The 21,559-nt window shown below is 39.7% G+C and overlaps 1 protein-coding gene across 9 annotated transcripts in view; it reads right to left on the bottom strand.

Annotated features, from left to right (window-relative positions):
• GIGYF2 (GRB10 interacting GYF protein 2) overlaps positions 1 to 21,130 on the bottom strand; it is a 130,482-nt gene extending 109,352 nt beyond the window's left edge. For 6 of the 9 annotated variants that reach the window (XM_055586479.1, XM_055586483.1, XM_055586484.1 and 3 more), the window contains exons 1-3: positions 20,995 to 21,130; positions 17,728 to 17,797; positions 16,264 to 16,329 (exon numbers count right to left, since the gene is read on the bottom strand). The gene's annotated coding sequence lies outside the window, so the exon portion shown is untranslated. Of the gene's footprint in view, positions 1 to 15,164; positions 15,212 to 16,263; positions 16,330 to 17,727; positions 17,798 to 20,994 lie in introns of all 9 variants that reach the window. The other 3 variants (XM_055586481.1, XM_055586482.1, XM_055586480.1) reach the window with 3 other exon arrangements.
• Between the last annotated feature and the right edge of the window lie 429 nt (positions 21,131 to 21,559).

Here is a 21,559-nt window from a genome sequence, read left to right as displayed (position 1 = left end):
TTCTTGCCTGGAGAATATCATGGACAGAGGAGCCTGGCAGACTACAGTCCATGGGGTCGCAAAGAGCTGGATACAACTGGGTGACTAACACACCACTGTTTTCAGTTTACTAGTCAGTCAGGCTCAAAAGCCTAGAATCATCTGAAACTCCCTCCTCTTCTCTGTCCCTCATATGTAATAATTTTGCCTGAAATTTGGTCAATTTCCCTTCAAGGTTCCACCTGCATTCTTTCATTATAGCCGAACTTTTGTTAATCCATGTCTGGATTACTACAATAAAATGTCTAATCTGCTCTCCTGACTTGGCCTCTGATTACATCCAACAAGATCAATCTTTTTAAACCCTCTGTGTATGGTCAAAACTCCTTGTATTTTCAGGTTTCCATCAATCTGACAATCTATACCTTCTCAACTCAACCTTTCACTGTTTCACCTCCAAACTCAAAGCCAAATGATAACTTTCAACTCTCTATTGCATTCTCCTTCTTCTGTGGTTCATGCTCATGCCACCCCCTTACCCTAGAAGGCCCACCCTCACATCCTCCTTCCTTTACAGTGGCTTATACAAAACCAAGGATACATTCAAATAAACACTCCATAAAATATTCCCCAAAGGAGAAGGAAAATCTGAACAAAGGATGCAAAAATGGAATAGAATCTATAGCATGTGATACTGGGGGTGGGGTGCTTTTTGAAACTGTATAGAAAACCTTGAAAGGAAAGAAAAAATGGAAAAGAAATTTGCGAGGAAGGACACGCCATTTTAGACAAAACGAATGTGAGGAGCCATCCTAAATAATATACATCTACATCTTGAACTCCAGTGTGGAGTCATAATGAGACAGAGATTGGGAAGCAAATCTACAGACTTGTACCCAAATATTGCATAAAACTATCCCAAAGAAGAGGTCGAGAAGGGAAAGGACAAAGTCTCCCCACACACCATGCAGGAGGATACAGGAAGGAGAAAAGACCAGCAGTGAGGCATTCTTAGCCCTGACCTTTCACCTGAAGGCAAGTTCACGGACTCTAGCTTCTTCCACATTCACTTTATCTAAAGCAGAAAGGAAAAACAACGAGGTTCTTTGGGGAGATTATCTAATTATCCATCCATTAGCTCAGTAAGGCTAAAAATTAAAGTGCAGTTTGAAAAAGCATGGCTGTATCACAAAGTTTTCGTATTTTATGTCTCAAGAGCAATGGAAGGCTATGAAAAGAAAAGATTTGGGCCACAAAGTGCCCACGATGAAATTCACACTTTAGAAAGATCATTCAGGATGCCAGGAAGAAATAAACCAGCAAGAGTTAAGAGGAAGGAGAGGTATCAGTAATCCAACAGATAGCATGGATCTACATACCAGGAGAGCAGAGAGAGAAGTGACAATAATAACTATACTCACTGATATGAAAAAAATGTCAACAATATATTAAGTGCTCAAGACAGGTTACAGGATACAGAGGATATAACTACAATCAACACATCTTAAAATTCATTCTTAGTGGATATTTACATATGCCCCCAGGTGTAATATTTACTTCTGAATGGTGAAATTATGAGTAATTCTTTTCCTAGTAAGTTACTAATTTGTGTTTAAAATAAAGATAACACTGGCCCAAAATATATATATATTAATGGAAGAATTCATTAGTTTCAAATATTGAAGTCAAAAAAGAGAAAGACTGGAAAGTCTTCACTGGCTTCCATAATGAAGTCACTGCTGACTTGAAGAGTGCAATTAAAGAAGCATGGTGAGGAAAGAGTGAGATTTCAGAGGTTGGGAGGTGAGAAAGGGAAGACTACAAATGCAGTCGACTTTTTCTAGAATCTTAGCTGCGAAAAAGCGAAGAGAAACGAAGCAGAGGAGAAAGAAAATTTCCACTTCCACTTTAGAGGAAAATATCCTAAAGGAAAAGTACTAGTACAATCAAAAAGTGAAGAAACAATTTAGCAAAAATATGATGGAAGTGCAGCTGTGAGAAGACAGGCTGGACAGGGCTTCAAAGAACAAATGGGGGGAAAAAAACGCTATGCCTATCCACTTGTGACAAGAGCAAAGTGTGTTCAAATGACTGAAGACATCTGCAAGCTTTTTGTGGGGGAACAGCAAGTTGTGGGAAATTCACATTCGACGGCCTCAATTTTCTCAGGTAAGCAGGCAAATGACAGCAGGTGACAGGGTAAGGATTGAGAAGAATGCAGAGACGGTAGCTGCTGGGATCTACAACAGTATTGTTTTTAAAATAAAATTTAGGGATAATTACTAATTTATCCCTGGAGAAGGAAACAACAGCCTACTCCAGTATTACTGCCTGGAGAATTTCATGGACAGAAGAGTTTGGCAGGCTATACAGTTCACGGGGTCACACAGAATCGGACACAACTGAAGCAACTTAGTACACAGTTAGTACACATGAGTTTATACAAATATTACAAAGATACTACAGAAAATTCCATCAGCTTCCCCTAACATAAACAACTTACATTACCACAGTATACCTGTCACGACTGAGACACCAACATTGGTACAACACTAGTAACTATAACCAGTTTTTCCAACAATGTCCTTGTTCTGTTCCAGCATCTAATCCAGGACACCACACTGCAGTTACCTACAGAAGTTCTGAAGGCCCAGTCAAGACGGAGATGGCACCTACCTGCATGGTCGTGGGCTTCTTTCTCCAACTTAGCCTGAGAGACAGCTGACGACATGACTGAACCTGGGTTAGGATTTTGTCTCCACAATAAATGGAAGAGTAAGGCAAAGGGAGGGTACTGGCAAAAGTGTGACTGAGGCACAGTGAGGAAGAAAGTAAAAACAAGAGTTTACAAATCTGAGATGCTGGTAATGTAAAAAAGCAGGTATAGTACAAATAACAAAGAAAGCACTAGAAGAATAAGAGGCAGGAGGTAAGTCATGGAATCAGGAGCCTGGGAAGACTGGATGGATCATCCCATGGACTCTAAAGTAACCTCAGGATAATGGCAGAGAGAAGAAAGAAGAAAACAAAGGATGATGCCTCAGGGTCCACATCTGATGATAATAAGGGGAAGAGACAGTTGTACTGTCAGACAGCATGAGCGTCAGAGGAAAAGAGATTTTGCACAAAGGAGGAGGAACAATCACTAAAGTGATTCTAATCTACCACCTAAACCAGAAAATGTCTGTGTAAAGTATTAATAACTACGGACAACAGAAGCACTTTGGGCTTAATGGTCCTCTGACTAAAGAAACAGAACTGGCCTGTGAACGGAAGAGGATGAAGAGCCTGATGCTGCCTGCTGATGCACCTACCACTGGGCAGGAAAACCGCAGTGAGAGAACCTCAGGGGGATAAAGGGAAGGTAAAATGTCAAATTATCAGGGCAAGATGGGTCTCTAATAACACTGAAAAACATCCTGTGAGCAGTTTAACACACGGAGAAGTAATAAGCCCTCCCTCCCTCCCTCCGGCCCCTCCTCTCCTTTCGCTACTCCAATTCTAGGGATAAGGACCTCAGAGAAAGGGCTACCCTTGAATTTTAAACAGAGCTGACTTAAAAACAGCCGAGAGGATATTTCTACATAACTGCTATTTCAGACCTTGCCCATTATTCAAAATTTCTTATAAGTGAATTCAAGTAATATATTCCTTCTGCACTTAACACCAGAAAGTTGACAGTCTTTGATATACTGCATCCTATGCCTGACAATGCATTTAATCTAGCCTTTTTCTCAACTTCTTGAAGACACTAAATCAGCCCTTGCTAGCACTGATTGCTAGTATGTAATTATTTTTCTTTTTTTCTACATATTTTTCTAGCTTTCCTGAACTTCCTCAACTCCTCTTTGGGACTCATCTATCACTCTGTGTGCGTGCAAATATATGCTCAATGGTGAAAAGAGAAGAAATCAACATAGCTCTTTTATATTGTTAGGTCTGCAACAAAGAAAAGAGAGACCCTGGCCTCTCAGCTCTTAACTTTACCATTTTCTCACAACCTGGCACAGTGCTGAGGAGCCAGATGACTTCTGGGCACTCACGATCACTATCAACATGAGGAAGCTACAGTTCTACATACGAAGTTCTGTCTGGACAAAGACAAATCAGAAGCCAAAGCAGAATCAAAACCTGGCACAATGGCTCATGTTCTTCTCTGAAAGTGTTCCCCAATACTGCTTCCCAGGAGAAGTCTTGATATATTGATCAGCTACCACTGCCAACAAAGGTTCGTCTAGTCAAGGCTATGGTTTTTCCTGTGATCATGTATGGATGTGAGAGTTGGACTGTGAAGAAGGCTGAGCGCCGAAGAATTGATGCTTCTGAACTGTGGTGTTGGAGAAGACTCTTGAGAGTCCCTTGGACTGCAAGGAGATCCAACCAGTCCATTCTGAAGGAGATCAGCCCTGGGTGTTCTTTGGAAGGAATGATGCTAAAGCTGAAAACTCCAGTACTTTGGCCACCTCATGTGAAGAGTTGACTCACTGGAAAAGACTCTGATGCTGGGAGGGATTGGGGGCAGGAGGAGAAGGGGACGACAGAGGATGAGATGGCTGGATGGCATCACTGACTCGATGGACGTGAGTCTCAGTCAACTCCGGAAGTTGGTGATGGACAGGGAGGCCTGGCGTGCTGCGATTCATGGGGTCGCAAAGAGTCGGACACGACTGAGCGACTGATCTGATCTGTTCTGGTCTGATGCTACTAACATATCAAAACACACGCTCCTTTGAAAACCCCCTGAATCTGTCTTTAAAAAATTATCTGATACTGCATATCTCCCGTATCAATGTAAAAACTGCCCAGAAAAAACCTATGGCAAACCTGGGATGAAGTCCAGCCAGTACTGTGCAGAGTCTGTCAAAAGACTAACACAGAATAAACACCAAGAACCTGAATCCGCCTCCATCTTCCCCACCTTCACTTTCCCAAAAGCAGAAAAAAGAACTACTCCCCTAGCACACTTTAGGTGTACCAAATAATTAGTTGTGTGCCCATTCCAGCAACCAGCTATTCATATCTTAGCCAGACCTGGACTAACACAAGATTAATAACTCCACTTCTGCAAATTAGTTCAACCACTTCAAAAGACAGTTTAGCAGTTATCACATTTAAATAATACATCTATCTGGCGACCCCACAATCCACTGATAGGCATACACTCAAGGAAAATTTCTACCCAGAGATGAGTATCAGATATGCAGAGTAGCTTTATTCATACCTGACATGTGGCTATCATGTTTACCAACACAAATGTCCATCAGCAAGTAAACGAATAAGCGAATATATGGGAGCTTCAAGGTTGGTGAAGATGTGGAAAGGATGGTGCAAAGCACTCTGATCCACCCTTTCCCACACACCTTGCCCTATGCATCCCTGCCACCTGGCTGTTGCTGACTTAGGTAACATCACTAATAATGAGACAAACTGGCACCACGTGCCTCCTGATGAGATACACTAACAAGGACACAGTATCACTAATGTTATATTGCTGACAAAAATGCATAAACTAAAATTAATTTTAAAAAAAATCAGGTAAGTCCAAATTGACAACACAAAATCAATCTACCATAGTCACCAAAAATACCAATGTCATGAAAAACAAAGGCTGAAGAACCATCCCAGATTAAGGGAGATTAAAGAGACATTAAAAACTAAGTGTATAATTCAATCCTGAACCAGCAAAAAAAAAAAAAAAAAAAAAGCTATAAGATACATTGAAGAGATAATTAGAACAATTTGAATAGGAGATATGGATTAGACAACAGTATTATACCAATGTTACTTTTCTAAGATTTTGAATTTTTTACTGTGATTATGTAGAGGAATGTTCTTATTCTTAGAAAATAACACTGAAATGTCTGGAGGAAAAGAAGCATGAGGTCTGTAACAGACTCTCAAATGGAAGAGAAAACAACTACAAAAAATTAAAATTATATATACATATATATATTGGAGAAGGTGATGGCACCCCACTCCAGTACTCTTGCCTGGAAAATCCCATGGATGGAGGAGCCTGGTAGGCTGCAGTCCATGGGGTCGCGAAGAGTCAGACACGACTGAGCGACTTCACTTTCACTTTTCACTTTCATGCATTGGAAAGGGAAATGGCAACCCACTCCAGTGTTCTTGCCTGGAGAATCCCAGGGATGGCGGAGCCTGGTGGGCTGCCGTCTATGGGGTCACAGAGAGTCGGACACGACTGAAGCGACTTAGCAGCAGCAGTATATATATATATATATATATCTGCATATATATGGACTGCATATAGAGTCCCCTGGACTGCAAGGAGATCCAACCAGTCCATTCTAAAGGAGATCAGTCCTGGGTGTTCTTTGGAAGGAATGATGCTAAAGCTGAAACTCCAATGCTTTGGCCACCTCATTCCAAGAGTTGACTCATTGGAAAAGACTCTGATGCTGGAAGGGATTGGGGACAGGAGGAAAAGGGGACGACAGAGGATGAGATGGCTGGATGGCATCACCGACTCGATGGATGTGAGTTTGAGTGAAGTCTGGGAGTTGGTGATGGACAGGGAGGCCTGGCATGCTGCAATTCATGTGGTCGCAAAGAGTCGGACATGACTGAGCGACTGAACTCAACTGATATCTGCATATATGGAGAAAGAAAAAAGAAAATTAGAGGTAAAGCAAATATGCTGTTCAGTCCCTAAGTCATGTATGACTCCTTGTGACCCCATGGAGTGCAGCATGCCAAGCTTTCCTGTCCTTCACCATCTCTTGAAGCTTGCTCAAACTCATGTCCATCAAGTTGGTGATGCCATCCAACCATCTCTTCCCGTCATCCTCTTCTCCTCCTGCTTTGAATCTTTCCCAGCATCAAGGTCTTTGCCAATGAATCAGCTCTTCGCATCAGGTGGCCAAAGTATTGGAGCTTCAACTTCAGCATCAGTCCTTTTAATGAATATTCAGAGTTGATTTCCTTCAGGATTGACTGGTTTGATCTCCTTGCTGTCCAAGGGACTCTCAAGAGTCTTCTCCAGCACCACAGTTCAAAAGCATCAATTTTTTGGTGCTCAGACTTTACAGGCCAACTCTCACATCCGTACATATGGAATAACTATAGCTTGACTAGACAGAATTTTGTTGGCAAAGTAATGTGCTTTTTAATACGCTATCTAGGTTTGTCACAGCTTTTCTTCCAAGGAGCAAGCATTTTTTAATTTCATGGCTGTAGTAAAGGTCTGCAGTGATTCTGGAGCCCAAGAAAATAAAGTCTGTCACTGTTTCTATTGTTTCCCCCGCTATTTGCCATGAAGTGATGAGACCGGATGTCATGATCTTCGTTTTTTTGAATGTTGAGTTTTAAGCCAGCTTTTTCACTCTCCTCTTTCACCTTCATCAGTAGGCTCTTTCTTCAGTTCCTGTTCGCTTTCTACCATTAGAGTGGTATCATCTGCACATCTGAGGTTGCTGATCCAGCTTGTGATTCATCCAGTCCAGCATTTCTCATGATATACTCTGCATATAAGTTAAATAAGCAGAGTGACAATACACAGCCTTGACATACTCCTTTCCCAGTTTTGTTACATGCCTGGTTCTAACTGTTGCTTCTTGACCTGCATACAGGTTTCTCAGAAGGCAGGTAAGGTAGTTTGGTATTCCCATCTCTACAAGAATTTTACAGTTTTATTATCAGGAAATGTTAAAAATGGTGACCAAATTGGGTGAAGAGCATATGGAAAGTTTAAGTAATTTTTTGCAACTTTTCTGTACTGCTGTTTGAAATTATTTCAAATAAAGTTTTTTTTTAAATTGTATATATTTACACAACAAAATACTGACCAAGAAATTAATTGATACCTGCAACATATTGCATGATTATCAGTCACTTTGCCCAGCAAAAGGAGCCAGCCGCCAAAGAATATACACTGTCACATTCCTTTTATGATGTTCAACAGGTAAAATAATCAGTTCTGACAGACGTCTGAACTCTGTTCACCATGGAAGCAGGGACTACTTATTGGGAAGGAGAAGAGGAAATCTTTTGGGGTGCTAGAAATGCTCACTATCTTGATTTAGCTGGTGACTACAGAACTCATACATTGTGTAAAAAATTTTCCAACTATACACTTCAGATTTGTGCACATGTTTATTATATTTTATACCTCAATTTTAAAAAGGTTACAATAAACCATAAACGGTTTAGCTAAGGGAGGAAAATAGTACAAGTAAAATATTTTAATGGACATAAAGCAAAACTATTTTAAAGGCAAATTTTCTGATAATACTAAATTCACTCCCTACTTAAATTTCTGTAACTAAAAAGATCTTATACCACTATCTTGATAACATAATCTATAAATATATCAACTTTTAAGACTATAAACAAGTCCACATTCAAATGAAGTAAGACTCAGGCACTAGGCTAAAACAATTCATTGTTTCAAACTTTAGAAAAAAGCTAAGTAAAAATATGAAAAGGTTCAAACATGAGAGAGGAACCACACTTACCACATCACTTATAATTTTAAAAGACTGAAAATCTCCATAAAAGCAGCACACTCCCTCAACATAATACAGGTACAGTAATGTTTGCACACAGAGTCTAACTATACACACAGTCATCCCTCAGCACAGAGGGGGACTGGTCCCAAGACCCTATCTGATATCAAAACTCAGGGATGCACAAATCCTTTACACTCTGCCCTCCACATCCAAGAACATGGAACCCATGGATACACAGGGCCAACTGTCTTAAAAAAGAGAATAAATAAAGACATGCTCACGAGGTGGGATTAATAATTGTTTTTCTGTTTTCATGATTTGCAGCAATATTCTTCAATTACTTTTACAGCAAAGTACATTTTAACTCCCACAAAAAGTGTTTGCCTTGCCTGTTTGAAACACTTTTACAATCCCAACATTAATGTCAAAGAAAGTTTATTTCTTTTCAACATTAACTCCTTTAAAAAAATAACTTTAAGGTACAAAAATAAAAGGAAAAATTCACCTATTAGAGCAAAAAGCACATTTTCCTTCTGCACCCACCTGTATGACAATACCAACTCTCTTCATTTTTAAACATGCAAATTTTTAAAATAATTCTTAAAAATATGATCTGTTAACACATCTACTAATGACAAAAATTCATGAAGCAAAATTAGGCTTCACTACTAAACATTTATCCTAAAGAACAAAGGACTCCTTCCCCAACTCCCCAGGAAATCATCATAAGTCAAAACTGTCTACATCTCTCTGTATCACACATTATTGTATGAAATTTCACAAAAATACTATTTATTTCTATGTTAATTATACTTTTTTATGACATGTCTTCAAAAATAGTATAGATGCTGTTGGCGTCTCTCATCCTAAAAAGAACTTAAATTTCAATTTACAGCACAAAATGAACACTGCAATTCAGCAAGATCTGAATCACTACCCACTGCCATGAAACTAAGGTCAGCTTTATTCCTAACAGCTCCAAAGCAAGATAAATGGATAAACAAATACTGTAATAAACATACCTTGGAAAAGTCTCATCAGTTAAAAAAAAAAAAAGCCTAATTACTGACACATGCAACAACATGGACGTATCACAAACATTACACTAAGCAAAAGAAGTCAGAACCAAAAAGAACACATGTGCGATAATTCCATTTACATAAAACTGGCAGAAGAGGCAAAATTATCTATAGTCACAGAAAATAAATCAGTGGTGGGAGAAGGGAAAGGACTGCAAAAAAGCAGGAGGAAAGTTCTGGGGGTGATGAAAATGTTACATATCTTGATTGTCGTTATGGTTACAGAAATAAATACACTTCTCAAAACTTATCAAGATGTATACTCAGCATGAGTATACTTAAAATGAAGGCATTTTATTGAATATAAATTAAACCTCAAAAGTTAATTTTGAAAAACACTAAGCTTACTAAAGGTAGACTGCCTCCTCAGAAAGCAGCGCATTACAAGACTAACATTTTATATTTCCTTTATGTTAAACTGCCTTTCTTTACACCTATTAAAAAAGATGTTAAATTAAGTTTTGGATAATATTTAAAACTGAGAAACACTGTTGAGAACTGTGCCTTCTTATACAGTTCCCGTTAACCACATGTAGCTAAATCAATTAAAATTTAAAATCTAGTTCCTCCAAGAGGGAGAGTAATTTTACAGTAGTCAAACCTGACCAAGTACAAGTCAACCAAGTATCAAAGTCAGTATTAACAGTAATAAATCATGTTGACAGTATATGCTCTTGATATGATGTGATGAAAATGGCACTTTACTTCTGTGGTCTTCCTCCCAAAAACCCATGACCCATAACCAGGAGAAAATCCTTAGACAAATTACAATATCTACTTGGAAGAAGCATTCTATGAAATACTTAACCAGTACTCCTCAAAACTGTCAAGACTGTTAACAACAGGGAAGTATGAGAAACTAACACAGACAAGGGGCGCCTATGGACTGGATACGTGACTAAGCGTAATGTGGTATCCTGGACAGGGTCCCGAAACAGACAGACAAGACTAGGGAAACTAAGGAAATCGAAATAAACCTAGTGAATAAGCAACACCGGCTCCTTAGTTATAACAAATGCACGACAGTAATGTAAGACGTTAACAATACAAAAACTGGGCGTGGTATACTGTGGGAGCTCTCTTGTACAGTATTCTCAATTTCTCTGTGAATCTAAAACTGTTCTTTTTTAACTGGAGTATAATTGCTTTATAATGTTGTGTTTTAGTTTCTGCTGTACAACATAAATCAACTATATGTATACATTATCCCCTCCCTCTTCACAAGTATTCTTAAAAATAAGGCCTCCAAGGGAATTCCCTGGCAGTTCAGTGGTCAGGACTCCGAACTTCTACTGCAGGGGGCGTAAGTTCAATCCCTGGTCAGAGAACTAAGATCACGTACTATGTGCAGCCAAAAAAAAATTTTTTTAATTAAAAAAGTAAAGCCTACTGAGTTGTTGCAATAAAAAAGGTTTTCTGCATTTAAAAAAATGCAGGTTCCCTCAGTCACACTAACCACGTGTCAAGTGCTCAACAGTCACATATGGCTAGTGGTTACAGTACTTGATAGTGGAGATTTACAGAACATTTCTATCACAGCAGAAAATTCGGTTAAACGGTGCTAGTGTAGAAGGCTATTTTTAATGGGACAAATACAGAAGAGTATAACTGCCTACAACTTATGAACAGATCTACATCTACCCAGAATTAAAAACCCTCACTAAAATCTAAACATCCTCAATATGTTTATTATAGTTTCTAATTCAAACAATTACTTTTTGAAAATGCTTTTTAAAAAGTCAATGTAACATATAAACGTAACACTGAAAAATGTTTCACTCCCCAGAGCCCAATTCTCTGAAACTCTTTCAAGATATCCAAGATGTCAAATCTGTTAATTTTAAGATATTCTCTGCATTTTTCACTATGTTGGCACTGTACCAGTCATGGGTAAAACTGTTGACAGCTTTAGCACCATTCAAAGTAATGGCACCAAACTGTGCTAATACTCACCATGTTCTTCACTGCCATGCGCCATATATTCCCGAGAAAGAAAAAAGCCGGGTTTACTTAATTAAGAACGCCCTTAATAAGGTAGCAAATGCTGCCAATTAATCTTGGTTCCTGTGTACACATCTTTTTAACATTCCTAATGTGATGAAATAAGAAGTATACTTAATGAAGCACTTCTGCTGCACGCCACCGTCTCCAAGAAAGGCATTTAGGTGCCTTTGAGTTACAAGCTCAACTACCTACTTCCATTCATGAAATATCATATTGAGCTGGAAAGGGCTGACACACAAATAAAACCATTCAGACCTAGGTATATACCAGGCACTGTTTTCAAAAATGAACAAGGCAAGACCGCCACTTTAAAGAGAACAACTATTTGCTGCCAATTACAAAACTTAAGCTTTTAAGCAAAAGTTAAGATTTTAGAAAACTTCTATTCACTACCATGAGTTTGACAGATGTTTCTAGTACTTATACTTTCCAATAAGTAAAGGATTTTCTGATGCGTGTTGATATTAATGAGTGTGGAGGGTTTGATACTGTGTAATATAAAATATTCATTTAATGAACAAAATAGACCAATAGATTTTAATGTAATGGAATATAAAAGTGCACTGATATATAGTAATTCAAATTTCATAATGCAACTAACCTTTAAAAACTACTAGCTATCCAATTTTAGTGTAATATCAATGAAAATCTGAAATTACCTGAAAAAGCTCTTAAAATATTCCTCCCTTTTCCAACTACATACATGGCTTCATGAGGATGAATTTCCTTCATATACTTCAACTAATGTAATAAACACCAATGGACTGAATGCAGAAGCAGCTATGAGAATCCAGCTGCCTTCTACAAAGTAAGACATAAAAAACGATTTTTAAAAAGGGAAAACAGTGTCAACTCTTCTCAGCAAATTTTTTAGAAATGTTTTAGAAAACTAGTATTTCTCATTAAAAATATACTGTAACATGTAAAGAAGTTATTGCTATTTTTAAATCAATAAATCATTTTAAATGTCTTAATGTGATAAAGATAGATATAACTGAAAAGCCAAAAGCTCTTTGGGTTCCTCTAATTCTTACAAAGGTAAAGGAGATCTAAAATCAAAAAGTTGAGAGCATCTATCTCAGAGAAAGAGGAAAATATAACACAACAAATATATAAATTAACTTCAAACAAACAAACATACACTTGAAAGCCTATCAAGAGAAATAAAACACCCCTGATGACAAGAATACCAAGATCCAAATGGACACTTCAAAAGTATCTCAGGTTAAAAATGTATTTTTCGAAAGACAGAGAAACTTTTCACATTCTGAGGTTTACTTATATGATTTCTTTAATGCCTCTACCACTAGGGTTTAAGACCCACAAGACAGGACCTTGAGTGTTTTGCTCATCACTATGGCTAGCCCAGCACCTGGAACAAAGCAGGTATTCAAATAATTTGTTGGACTGAAAACAAAACAAAAAAGACAAAAAACTTAAGAACAGAACTCACTGAGGTCTCTATTCAAATTAAAAGATGACACTTTTACAATCAAAATTTATCTATCTGCATAGTAATAACAATTATACCCGCTACCAATCACTGAAAGCTATTTATCAACACCACATGCCAGGCACTGTATTGCACATTTTAGACTTTTAATTCCCAAATCACTGCGGGATATATTTTCCAGTAAGGAAAACAAGGTTCCAAGAAGTTAGCTTCTTTATCTATAGTTACAGGTAGTAAGTGACAGAAAATTAAAGCCACAAGCTTTTTCTCTACATACTGACACAGTGTTCAATACTGCTTATAGTTACTTTCTTCCTCCCATTTCCTTGCAATTTCAGAGGAATTTAGTTGTGGAAGTAACTTTTTCTCCTTTCCCCAATCTCCCACTCTGTCCCACTATCACTATCCTTCCTTCTCGTCACTCAAGCAATAGTGAGCCCCTCTGCCCTCTGGTTGAATGCGTACATGTGCAGTGGTGTCGGACTCTTTGAGACCTCATATCCTGTAGCCTGCCAAGCGCCTCTGTCCATGGGATTTCCCAGGCAAGAATACTGGAGTGGGTTGCCATTTTCTTCTCCAGGTGATCTTCCCAACTCAGGGGTTGAACCCATTTCTCCTGCATCTCCTACACTGGCAGGCGGATGTTTTACCACTGAGCTACTGGGGAAGCCCCAAGCCCTGTGGCTGGGGAAGAATACATATTCTCATAGTACACTATCAGAAATTTCATTAACAATAGCAGAACTAATAGATTAAAAAGTGTCAGATTCTAGAACATGAATTAAGGCTCTCTGACCTACCGATCTCACAAGATGGCTTCATCCAGTCACTCAATTAGCCATGGTTTGGGCAAAAACCATCTCAATTCCTAAGGGGCTAACCATGAAATCCCCTGGATGTAACCGTCTCTTCAAGGATTGAGCCAAGATTTACCAATTATTAAGTACCAAAACAACACCTCTGACAATTCTGTCAGTCTCTGCAACCAAAGGACCAATACTGAGGAGGCTAGAGCTCCCAAGACTTCGAGGTTCAGAACAACTAGAATAAAAAGAGCTTTGTTCTCAAAGAACACTCTGGGCACGGTGTCACCACACAAAAAGCTATTACTGTTACTGCCATTGTCCCCACCTTGCACTTCTGAATAATATATGTTTCTTTTTTCCCCCTTTTGGTGAAAGGAGAATAAAATTAGCAACGAATAAACTAGTCAAGAAAAATTACAATGCCATAAACATGACCATGTTATCTGATAATCTCACCACAAGTCAATCTTTTCCAGAGAGGGCTCCCCAGAGCCTGTGAAAGTTTTACACTTTTTAAGCCTCACAAAGCCCTGAACATGCTTTACCTCAATATCTATATTATAAAGAAAATGAACAATACGAGAAAGGACTCTTCTACCTTAAAAATTAAGTTAGCAGACTTCCCTCGTGGCATAGTGGGTAAGAATTCACCTGCCAATGCAGGGGACAGGGGTTGACCTCCAGTCTGGGAAGATTCCACATGCTACAGAGCAACTAAGCCTGTGTGCCAAAATTTCTGAGCCCCTGATCTAGGGCCCAGGAGCCACAACTACTGAAACTGGAGCACCTAGAGCCCACGCTCCCCCAACAAGAGAAGACAACACAATGAGAAGCCGGAACACCACAACGAACAGCAGCCCCTGCTCTCTGCAACTAGAGAAAGCCCACACAAAGCAACGAAGACCCAGCACAGCCAAAAATAAATAAAGTAGCACCCTAAAAGAATTTTTTTTAATTTAGCTGCAATCTGCTAAAGAAACCTTGCCTAAAAAAAAAAAACACATATCATAGGAAGTCACATTTGTGGTCTGTCACTCCACACATCATTCTCTAACAGGTCACTTTTAATAAAAGTAAATAAAAGTAATCCCTATCCTTTTCATCAAAATCTTGATATATTAATTTACTAACACAACAAGATCTGAGTAATAAAAAAATGACTTAAGCAATTAGCTATCAGCAAGTACATACAAGCTACAAAATAAATAGTACTTCTAAACGCTCCACTAAAAAAAAGTTTTTATTCAATACTTAGCAACTCTAGTATACAAAAACACATAATACAAATTTATGCTGTCTCCCTGATCCTTTCCCAAAAGTGAAAATCCCTGCTACCACTCAAATGTGAATTTAGATTCATATACAGAAGTCCTACCCTTCTAATCCTCTACGGACTTCCTCATATCCAAGTGTTACTTAATACTGTAAAAAGTACACATAAATTAAAATTTATAAAAGCAATCAATGTAAACTAAATAACCAATTAATTTTTCCAAACTAAGCCTCATATTTGCTTATAGTTATTTATAAAACCTTTATCACACATGATCCTCTGAACCCACAAAATCAAGAAATTTTGTTAAAACATTGCACTTGGAACCAACTGTTCCAAGAATGGTTGCTTAGACCTACTAAGCCTCATTCACCAAAATATACACATGTATTTTAACTCTTCAGGACATGTAAATTAAAACCACCAAGATAAATACAGGAAAATTTTTGAGGAAAAGGGAAAACATCTAGAAGCTTCTGTGTGATTCTGCATAGAAAAGGCAACATTCCACCTTCTCTGAGACATGCTGCCACTCTTAGCAGTGGGACCTTTCAAGACCTCAACCCCATGGCCATACTAACTAGACCAATGATGAAAATTTGGACCAAGTTCAATCTATCAAAGTTTCCCTCTCAGCAATCTGAAAAGGGGACACTGAGCTAGTAACCATTTGGCTAGTGACACTAGAGCCTGAGTTTATATATGTGGCTCCAGGAATGAGGTGGCAATTTTCTTCTGTGTTTGCTAAAGCAGAAAAGGCCAAAGTGTGGAAAGACAACTAATGCAAGATACAAAGAGACATGAGATATATCTAGTAGCCGGCACGAAGAAAAGTGCTCTCTGGACTACTTTGTCTCCTGAATGTGTCCCAGTTCCTAGTTCATGTCCTTCATGAAGTTAAGTGCTCTTGGGTTCCTTAATATACCCTCTTACCTCTCCCCTCAGAGGACTCCTGTTCCTGTCTTATGTCATCGCAAAACCATTATGATACTTTAAGACAAATTCATACCAGGATCAATGCAGAAAAGGTATGATTATTCTTATTTATGGTTCATAAGGGATATGAATGGTACCAGAGAAATTGCTTATATTTACTATCTGTAAGTTCAGGAGAAATAATAAGAACAAAAATAACCAGAGCCTTAAAAGCAAAAATTCTCTGCATAAAGCCCTCAGTTTTGTGCTTCCCTTCAAAACTCACCTGTTCAAAAGTTCTGCTGGTTCACAGCAGGAAGTTTGAGCAGACTTTGTTCAGGTCCTTTTAACACTGTAAATAATAAAAGTATCACAGTAAATGACCCAGCAATCTCTTAGGAAACTTTAAAAACACAACTTTTACTAGGAATATGCTTTATAAGAAATGGATTCCAAACCTGGTTAAAATATTATAATTACCTGACATGCTTTTCATCCAGAGTCCCTGTCCTAAACTCTAAATAGTCTCTCTCAGTAGCTCTGGAATACGACTGAAAAATATATTTTTTAAACCAAAGTTCTAAGTGATTCTGATGAAGCTAATAAATGAGCACCACTATAGGGTTTCAGGAAATTATTCCTTGTCATTTTTATTCAAAACTACCAAATATCTGATAGAAAACTGAGAGCTAGCAAGATGGCAATACAATATGCATCCTATCAAATAATCAATGAGCCCAAGATGTATGACCACTGCCAAAATGTTGAAGGAGCAAAGCTCCAGGAGTGCCTTCAGCTGCAAAATCAAAACCTTCTTTTAACGCTCTGATGAGACAATATCTTAAACATCCACAAGACAATGATATTTCAAGTGACAAACTGAAACAATAGCTTCAAGAGATTTCTTAGCTAAATTCAAATGATGATTTGAAGGCTGCTACTGAAGAGTCAAAAAATAATAATTAAAAATTAAAGTTGACAATTTTACTGTCAAGCAATAAAGCAACTTGAGAAAGCCACTTTCATCTTTAATTTTGAAAAAAAGCAGCATGTTACAATGTCCAAAAGGTCATTTAACTTTATCTACTGCACTCTACATTTTATAAGAGCAAGCAGAAGCAAAAGAGGGGAGAACTAGGTAACAAACCCTTCTCTGGGCCTAACTCAAGAGAACAAGCTCTAGTGTATCTCCTATTTTAGTATAAATATAAACAAAGTTCAACTTCAAGGAAACTCTGTAGTTAACCAGAAAATATAAAATTGTGTTCCTTACTTAATTGCTTGAGGTGAGGAAACATATCATACTTTGAAAGTATTTTTATAAAATTAATTTTGGCTACAGGATAATATTCTTTTGTTTTTCAAATCTCCCCTCTTCTCTCTCAACCTCAAATAAAATTATGGGCAATTCAAGAAAGGTAACATTTTTGTATTCCCGTGTAATTAATCTAGTACATTTCTCAGTCATGTGAGAGCATAAACAAATGGAAAAAATGCAATCTTGGTCAAGAAATAATAGGAGTCTAACTAACTTGTATGTGTTGTATGTCTACTTATATTTTTAAAGACATGCAATTCTTCAGGGCATTAAAAGTGAATGGAAATCCTAAGACCTGATCACCATAAAATCTAGTGGGGGTTAAGGGGAGGAAAAAAAAAACAAAACACTTGGATTCAGAGTTGTAACAACAATGGTCAAGTAATGTTAAGGCAATTCAAACCGCTGAAGAAAGACAGACATTGAACTTGCCTCTAATATACCAGGATTAACACCAACATAGGCTGGAGATTCAACCTAATGAGACTGGTCCCACTATAATCTATAAGAGATAGAATAAAACAGAAAAGTACCGAAAATTTAGTCATTAGAGGCTAATGAAGAACTACAAATGAAGTCAGTCTTCAAAAATGGCACAAATCAAAGATCCTTCAGAAGAGCAAAGATAAATAAGACAGTAATAATCTCATCATCCAAAATGGTTCCCCCAGATAGCAATCACTACCTAGTGTCATCTTCCAATGTGAAGGTCAAAAAAAAAAAGACATATGGAATATTAAAATGCAGAGTCATGAGAGCAAATGAACCCATATGACATCAAAGACATAATTTGGAACTGTCATTTCAAAAACTCACCAAAGGAACAAAAGAGAGAGAGGCAATTTGTAAAAACACTACCTCCTCCTGAGCATCACTATCCCTGAAGCTGTAATTCCTAACGACTTATGATTTTCATGCAAGCCAAGACAAATTATTTTACATATATGCAACTCACCAACAAAAGCATTTCAAAATCAAAATATTAAATTCCTCAAGTGAATTAAAATGAAAGAAGACATTTGTGAGAGCTCAGTAGTAAGAATATGGAGATAAACTGAAAGAAAATCAGGAAAAAAAAATTTTCCAAAAAAAAGTCTACTAGCATAAAATTACTGAAGAACTAGTCTGAAAGATCAAGCTGATGAACAAATAACTCAGCACAAAAAGTTTTACACATGTAAAATGCTATAAAAGATACACAAACAAATTGGTGGACCAGTCCCTGAGGAATTTAAAACCAGGCTGGACAACACAGAAGAGGAATTCTTTACCATTAAAAATGTGAATTAAAACACTTCTTCCAGGATATATTTCTTAATGATCTGTATCTAAATTTCAAAGGAAATTAATTTCTCTACATTTTCAAATAGTCTGAAATATTTCAAAGACCCTCTTTTTAGAAAGCAATTTCTTTTGAAAAATCCTTTTAGGCAGGTCATCATCAATCTCATTTTAAAACTTTTGAGAAAGCTATTTCATGACAATTTCCTGAAATACATGAGCCCCCTCAATTTTTCCAAGTTGGGGCAGGGAAGGGTGTCCTGCTGGGGGAAAGGGGTGGGCACACTGGCCCAAATTTCAAGATTCTGACTTCCAAGAGTCACAGAGGTGTGGAAAAAGACTCCAGGACAACTGAACAACTCTACTTATCAGGACCGATGAGCTGGCACACTTTTTCTACTAGGTTCCTTGTGATTGTGCCTCTCTGGCTAGACTACCTCGGTACCTTCCCAGCCACACCTGACCAGCTCACTTCAGTTTCTACCACAGGGTCTTTGCCCTCGATTCCTAGCCTGGGGCATTCCTCCCCCGTAGAGATAGAGATTAGCTCATTACCTGTGTTAAGTCTTTCCTCAAATACTGGTTTTTACTCACCAAGGCTTTCCCAGGGCACTCCACCTAAAATGAACCCCTCCCCCAACTCCCTATGATCCATTACCCTGTCTGATTTTTTCCCACATCACTTATCACTACAGTATATCTTACCTAAAAGTATGTATTTACCTGTCTAGGAATGAGGTCCACAGAAACAGGAATTTTTGGTCTGTTTTGCTCCCAGCACCTAATAGTGTTGTACGATCTCAATATTTTTCAAATAAACTAATGCACAAATGACAGAAGGAATGAATGGAAGCACATAGTACCTTCTCCCTCCTCAGTCTCAAAATCCTAAAATGTACAGAAAAGGCCAAGTACGGAAAAGGTTCAAAGCCTTTTCTTCGCTAGTGAATCACGACCATTACCTATGTATTTCCCATTGTTAAATGTCTGTGTGACATTAAGGACAGTGTGACATTTTTCCAGATACATTCCACTTTTTAAACTTTTTTCTAGTGTCTTCTACTGAAGTCAACATTTGTTGGGACAGAAATGTACATGTTCCACTTTGAGCACTACACTAACTAGTTAAACGCATAAAAACATCAAGGAAGGAGGCAACATATTTGTGTTCGAAATCAACAAACTCTGACAGGCCAGAGCTGCAAACACTAGGATAAAAGTTAGTGTTCTTTTAATCTAGAAAACCATTAGATTCTAAAAAGGAAATACTATGTAAGGGAAAAATATCTTCCATGCATACACACGGGGAACCAAAACTGCCTGTAATCCAAGGTATAAAACACTGAGTAAGTATAATCCAAGGTACACAATACTGGATAAGAAGCTGGTCACTGGTTCCCGGCCTTCCTCAATCTCTCATAAGTTAAACTGAAATACTTACCTTTCTTACAGAGAAAATAGATGTGCTTACTTACAGAGAAAATAGATGTGCTTACTTACAGAGAAAATAGATGTGCTTAAGTGTTCTTTCAGGGATAAAAATAATTTTTTAAAAAACAAAAACCCACAGCGCTAGATAAATGCAAAGCAACGTAACTGCTTCCCGAACACGGTCAGACAACCTGCTTCTCTATACCCTCTTCCCTGGTCGCTTGGTTTATGTTTCAGCCAGAAAACTGAAATAATTCTGAGTGTTTTCGTGGGGAACTGCTGTCACTCAAGGCTAATGCCCATTTCAACCTGATGTGAAGGCTGGGGTCCCAAAGCTGCCATGGGTTCTACTCTTCCCGACCTCCGTCCCAGGTTCCGATCATGGCTCCACCTTGGCTTCGGGCCTGGTCCAGACCCAGTCCTCTCGCCGCGGAAGGAGTCTCCCCAGTGCAGATGCTCGGTGAGGCAGGCAGGGGCGCATCTCCCCGAGGCCAGGTGTGGGGAGGAGCGCGAGCAGGAGCAGCTGTCTGGCCGCAGCAGCTGTTACCCCGGGCACCCCGAGGCTGGGCGGGCGGCTGGCCCGGAGGAGCAGGTAGCGGAAAGGCGAGCCCTCTGGCCCTGAGCGAGCCGGCCTGACACTGTCCACCCATCACCCTCCTCCCTTCCTCGGCTCCCCCTGCGATGCCAACGGGCCCGGGAGGAGGGGACTCCCAGCTCGACGGCAGAGACGCGCTAGGGCCCGGCGTGCCCCCAGCCGGGGAGGCGGCTCCCTCCGGCCCCGCACCTGACCTGTCCGCTCGCTTGACGCCCCAGCCGGCCAAGGCGGCTGCCGGGCGGCCTGGGGGTGTCCATGCGGCTGGCCCGGGTCGGGCTGGAGCGGCGGGGACACCAGAGCGGGCGGCAGGCCCAGGAGAGCCAGGCAGGCTGGCGGAGCCCGGGCCGCGGAGCGGAGCCGGGCAAAGGGAGTGAGACCGAGTCGCTGGTTACCTGCGGTCCGGGACAGGGGAGACTCTCGGAACCCGTCAGTCCTCAGCCTCAACAACACAAGATGGCCGACACGTCGCCACGCACGTCACGTGACAGCGTGCTGGCTGCGCCACGCCCCCCGCTCCGCCCCCGCCCCGCCCCGCCTCCCTCCCAGCTCCTCCAGCCTCCCACGACGTCCTTCCTTTCCGCCGCCACCCTCCCGTCTTCTCCGGACACGCCCCTGCCCGAGCCCCGGATGTCAGGCGGGGGGAGGGCGGGGCCGCGGCAGAGCGCAGGCGCCTGCAAGTCCCTGGGCCAGAGCTCTCCCCGCTTGCCCTTGAGTTGAGTGGAGTTGGTGTCCATAGTTGGATCTGGGCCAGTCGCCATGTGACTCACCGTCGTGTGTGCCCACTCCAGAGCCCATTAGCAGTTCAGAAAGCTCTGCATCGTTTAGGAGCTGATTTTCCACACCAGAACTTTTCCACAGGTTTTCGTTCCGCGTTTTCCCTGCTCATTAGCCATCCTAGAGAAAAACGGGGACGTGATACGCTGAAATTCAAAGCAGTTTGTCTGCTTGTTAACGGTT

This window comes from Bubalus kerabau, chromosome 6, assembly GCF_029407905.1.
Source record: "Bubalus kerabau isolate K-KA32 ecotype Philippines breed swamp buffalo chromosome 6, PCC_UOA_SB_1v2, whole genome shotgun sequence".
Classification (NCBI taxonomy): domain Eukaryota; kingdom Metazoa; phylum Chordata; class Mammalia; order Artiodactyla; family Bovidae; genus Bubalus; species Bubalus kerabau.
Note: the sequence above shows the minus strand (reverse complement) of the source record. Positions and strands in the feature narration are given on the sequence as shown.